A 5,827-nucleotide genomic window follows, 5' to 3' on the forward strand; every position below is an offset into this window, starting at 1 on the left:
AGAACTGGCTAACAAGGCGGGGTGGGCAAGGCTTCTGCAGTGGGGGCAGGGCAGGGAGAGCAGCAATGAAGGGGCCCCCCAACCAAACACTGCTGAGGGAGGGGGGCCACGTCCAAAGGGGGTGGGAGCACACCCACGAGCACTTGTGAGGGGCTCAGTCCTCGCCCACTGCTGCAGCAGAACAGTCCCAGCTGGTAAAAGGGAGAGGGGAGTTAGTAGCTTACCCCACCAAGGGGCGCATCCAGGTAGTACAAGGTTGGTGGAGGGCGTTGTGGGGGTGGTGGTATGGGGGGGCAGCTGGACCGGGGGGAGGGCTCTGCTCCTCTCCCCCAGCCCCCTTCTTGGTGTCTCAGTCCACCACCACCCCAAGAGCGGATGAAAAGCTCAGTCCCAACAAACAAACCCCCTCCAACTAGCGGTCCTTGTCTTCCTCGGCGGGTTGCAGATGGTAGAGCAGCAGCGGTGGGCAAATGGTACTCAGGTGGGGAAGGCCTCCGGGGGGTGGGTGCTGGTGGGGTCCTCTTCCTCTGGAGCGGAGGGGGGGTAGCCTGCAAGCTTCCCCCCCTTCGGCAGCAGCAGCAGCAGCAGCTAGTGGTGGTGGTGAAGAGCAGCAGCTGGAGTGGTGTCCAGGAGGAGGAGGCAGGCAGATGGCTGGGCAGGGAGAGTTCCAGCCGGTGCAGGTAGCAGGAGCGGGGGGAGAGGAGGAAGAGCAGCAGCATCTGCACCCTGCTGCCTCTCCTTCTCTGGAGTGGGGTGTGGGAGTGGCTGCCCACTGACCTGGAGGCAGGGGAGCCCCTCTGGGAGTCATTTTGGGCCAAGCTTAATCCCTCCCAGCTATCTGACCAGAAGCTAGGAGGCATATCCAGGACTATAAAAGCCTAGTCTGAGAGCTCAATGTGGGCCCAGGAACCAGAGGTCTGCCCAGCACTCCCTGCCTGGGAGGCTGAGATCACCAGGCATGTCTGACCCAGAGGACTGGCCTGATCACCTGCACCTGTCTGCACCTGAGGACTGGCTGGGACCACTGAACCAGCAAGCGGCTGACGACTGGCCTGGAACATCCAGACCCCAGCTGGACCTGACAGCTCCTGAATCCCTGAGGGACCGGCCTGATGCCCAGGTATGCACTGAGGGGGAGAAGGGAAGTGGCCCAGGGAATTCTGAGGAGAGTTAAGTGTCTCAGGTCAGTGTGTTTCAGTCTGGAAACCCCGCTGACCCAGCAGCAGACTACACTTCTATTATTAGGGCTCTGGACTGGGATTCAGTGGAGTAGGCGGGCCTGCATCCCCCCTGCCACCCACCTACTGGGTGGCAGTCTCCTCCTCTCCAGCACCACAGATGAATTTCCTGCTCCTCTCCTGCATAAAGAGCCCCAAACCCTTTGCTACTGTTTGTTGTTGTCCTGCCTGAACCTAGGTCAGGCCCACTGAACCTTTGAACTAACTGTGTATTGTTTGCCATCCTGCCCTGAACCAGGGCTGGGGACTATGAACTGGGTTTGTTGCTGACCCACCCTGACTGAGGGGCTAGGGCCCCTGCCAGTGTTTGTTTGTTGCCCTGCCTGAAACAAGGTCTGGGCTACCGAAATCAGACCTCCTGGTGTTTATTTGCTGGTCCACCCCGACCGAGGACCAGGGCATCTGAACTGACTATACTTCCTTGTCTCTTTGCCCTGAAAAGTGGGCTTTTGTTGACAAAACTATACCTGTGTCTACACTACTGCCACATTTTGTCTACAGTAAGTTGACAGAATGCAGCAGTTTCGTCGACGATGGTAAACTTCATTCTACGAGGAATAACGCCTTTTTTCAATAGTACTCTGTTGAAAAAAGGCGCTATTGAATGCAAACTGTGATTTTTTTTTGAAAGTGTGTCTAGCCTCTCTTTCAAAAAAGCGGCTTGCTTTGTCAACAGTACTGATTGTAGTCTAGACGCTCTTTGTCGACAGAGGCTTTGTTGACAGTATCTGTTGACAAAGCCTCTATAGAAAAAGGCATGCAGTCTAGACGTACCCCTGATCTGAGTCAGTTGACCTGGGGTCTGAGACTTGGAACTGAGGATTGCTTTTCTCTAAGTATAGCCATACCCAAAATGTAGAAGGAGCTCATTGCCCTCTGAATTAATTTTCCTGGTGCTGTAGGGGGAGGGGAAGGTGAATAAGAGAGATTGTAAACTCTAAATTTTTCTGGCTATGGACCACTTGTATAATGGAGCCTCCACTAGAAGCCTGCTGTGCAATTGTTCTCCAGCAATTTCTTCATCCCTCACTTCAGAGGAATACACCAAGTTAAGGGACTTGTGGTCTAAATCTCTACAGTAGGAGGAGAGGGGTTGTCAGATATTTCAGTGATCTGTGCTGTGCTGAGGCCTATAGAAAGCGAATTACTAACTGGAAAACTTGTGTTTCTGGTTTGGCAAAAGCACTTTAATGGGTACTTAAATTTAACTGACCTTTGAATGGGAATTGAAAGGACTTGGCACTTTGCAGGATTATGCCCTATGTAGGTGGAGGCATTGCCCTTAAAGACTTTGCAATTTTTCCGCTGGGTAACTTTACCTTAGTGTAGGGGTTCACAAATTACATCACACTGTGGCCCACTTCTGATGACAACTGTGGGAATGGGGGGAAGGGCAAAGCAGAACCCGAAGAGCTTCAGCCCCAAGATGGCAGGCAACACTACCCAGGGCTGAAGACAAGGACTCAGATTTCAATTTAGGGTGGGAGGCTCACGCTTGGGCTTTACTCCTTGGCAAGGGGGCTGACAGCTTCTGTGGACCCCTGGGCTAGGTGTGGGGGGCTGGCTTTGTGCCCCTGGAAGGGGCAGGGCCGCAAATGGAAGGGCCATGGCCAGGGCAGCACTTCCCAGTCTGTGGTACTGGTCTTCCCCCTGCCCCCACCAGCCTCAGAGCCACATGGAGCATGCAGTGTGGTGATTTAAAGGGGATGGGACTCCTGACGTTGTTGCTGTTTGGGAGTCCTGGTCTCCTTTAAATTCCTAGCCCCCAGGGCAGCTGTCCCCTCTATCCCCCACATCCTCCATTGGTGGGCCCAGCCCTGAGTGATAGGGCTCAGGCTCAGGCTTCAGCCCTGGGCCCCAGCAAATCTAACACCATCCCTGGCAATCCCACTAAAACAGAGCCGAGACCCACTCTGAGGTCCCAACTCACAGGCTGTGTGTGTCTACATTGGCACCCTTTTCCAGAAAAGAGATGCTAATGAGACAAGTCGGAATTGCAAATGCCGCGGGGGATTTAAATATCCCCCGCGGCATTTGCATGAACATGGCTGCCGCTTTTTTCTGGATCGGGGCTTTGCCAGAGAAAAGCACCAGTCTAGACGGGATCTTTCAGAAAATAAAGCCTTTTCTGAAAGATCCCTTATTCCTGATTTTAAGAGGAATAAGGGATCTTCCGGAAAAGGCTTTATTTTCCGAAAGATCCCGTCTAGACTGGCGCTTTTCTCTGACAAAGCACCGAGCCAGAAAAAAGCGGCACCCATGTTCATGCAAATGCCGCGGGGGATATTTAAATCCCCCGCGGCATTTGCAATTCCGACTTGTCTCATTAGCATCCCTTTTCCGGAAACGGGTGCCAATGTAGACACAGCCACAGTGTGAGAACTGCTGCTTTAGTGCCCACTTTATTCTTGGATTCCTTAAGCATAGGGAGCTTTGCAAGCAGGTCCCATTCCAAAAGCCACTGAAGTCAGTGGAAGACTAGCCACTGACTTAAGTGGATTTTGGATTGGGGCCTTACAAAGTAGCATTATTTAACTAAGGCTGTTGCCAAGGTCATAGAGGTCATCACTGTAAGAGCCTCCAACAGCAGCAGGATAATATGCTTGAAGAATCAGGGTCCCAAATAATAAATGTGTATCTGAGGGTTAACCCACTGAGCCATGCAGTCCCCTCATGATTTCATTTATCCACAGTAAACTTCCTTTTTATGAAAGAAGATTGCTGTCTGCTAAAGCCTTATCTTGAAATGATTTTCATAATTATTGTTTAGGTTTCACACTGATAAGAGAGAGTGAGCTAGCTAATTCCCAGGAATCTTTCTACACCTCATTTATCAAACTTAATCTCCCTCTGCATTTACCACATATGCTTCTTCCCTCCACCTACATTTCTACTCCAATAGCTAGCATGAGAAATGAGCATTTCAAATAAGAAGTGCCACCCCCACTGAGAAATGTTTCAATGTACTCCTAGCCTCACACATTACTTTTCTGTAAAATTAGGGCATGAAAAAGGATAATGAATGTTAAACAAAGTTAAAAGGAGATTTGCAGAGTATTATCAGACAAAAACGTAAGATTAGCTTGAACTCGCACTTTGAGGGATTAAAAGACTTTGTTTGTCCTTTGATCTCATTCCTGTTGCTATAAAGATCTTCAGGGTCAATGGTATGGAGGATTATTGCTGTTCTAAATTACTGTTCATCTTTGCAAGTGTTGGATTACATACCAAAAAATGGTCAGAGGTGGAAATTTTAGATAGCCTACTTGGTTCCAACCTCTCATTCAAACTAAGGTACCAAATCACAGGTAAAGATCTCCACCTAGTTAGTGTAGAGAAGTATATCTCTCTATTAACAGCAACAATTGTTTTTCACTTGGTTTGCCAAGGTGTGTGGAGGAAGAATCTATGAAATGTTGGACCGTTTCACTGCACATTGATTTGATGCAGTCAGAAAAAAAAAGATGAAGTGTTGCCTCGGCCTTGACATAGCGTAACTAAAATCTGAGGCTACATCTAGACTACTGGCTTCTTTTGGAAGAATCTTTTTTCAGAAGAGATTTTCCACTGAGATTCGTGTATCTTTGAAATACTACTAAAATTATCCTTTTCCATGCTGACTGTAGGATCTACTCCACATTGTTTAGTTACATAAGTTAAAAATTATTTGAAAAAGAGAAGATAGATGCATAAATGAAGAGAGAAAAGCAGTGCTAGAAATATTAGTATAGTAGGGAAGCAAGTAGTCATTGAAACAAACTGTAAACCCTGTAAATGGGGGAGTCCATTTCAAGATGTGTTGTGGCAGCACCTCCAGCACCTAGAGTTCCAGCAGGCATAAGTAAGCAGGGAGAAGAGACACCTATCATATTGAAACATTAAGTATCCTTGGAAATGGTGAAAGTAAATAACCATTGAACATTAATTTATCTACATAACTGACACCAACTCTTTGCCCATCACTAAGCAAGAGGTTCTGCTCATATCATAAATGATTATAATCTGAAGTGCAGAAAGAGGGGGATCAAATCCAGCCAAATGCTGATTACTTAATGAGTCATTCAGGAAGGTGTTAACCACATTTCAGATTAAGGGGCCAGAGAATCAGTGCTGGAAGGGATCTTGAGAGGTCATTTAGTCTAGTTCTTGCACTCAATACTAAAGTCCTGCTCTAAGAGCAGGGGACTGGACTAGATACTTCTTGAGATCCCTTCCAGTCAGAACCGTCCCAACCATATGATGGTTTGGGGTGGCTGCTGCAGGCCCCATGTTTTTGGAGGCCATGCTTTTGATGGGACCCACAGGATTACCTGGGGTCGATGGCCGGGCATGGCAGCAGCAGGAGTTGTTGTCCTCCCCCACAGTAGTGGGGCAATGGAGCCTTCTGGCAGCTGTTCCAGTCCACCATGTCACTCTCCCAACTCACCATACCTTGCTTCTCCATGGTAGCGGGAAGCAGAACCCCCTTGGACAAAGGTGCTTTGCTTCCTGCTGTTGCAGAGAAGCTGCAGGCAACAAGCTGGGAAGGTGGCACAGCAGGGTGGAATGCAGAGGAGCAGACTGTTGGGCCCCTCTGGCTCCCATTGCCA

Source organism: Pelodiscus sinensis, chromosome Z, assembly GCF_052426305.1.
Source record: "Pelodiscus sinensis isolate ZL-2025 chromosome Z, ASM5242630v1, whole genome shotgun sequence".
Classification (NCBI taxonomy): Eukaryota; Metazoa; Chordata; order Testudines; family Trionychidae; genus Pelodiscus; species Pelodiscus sinensis.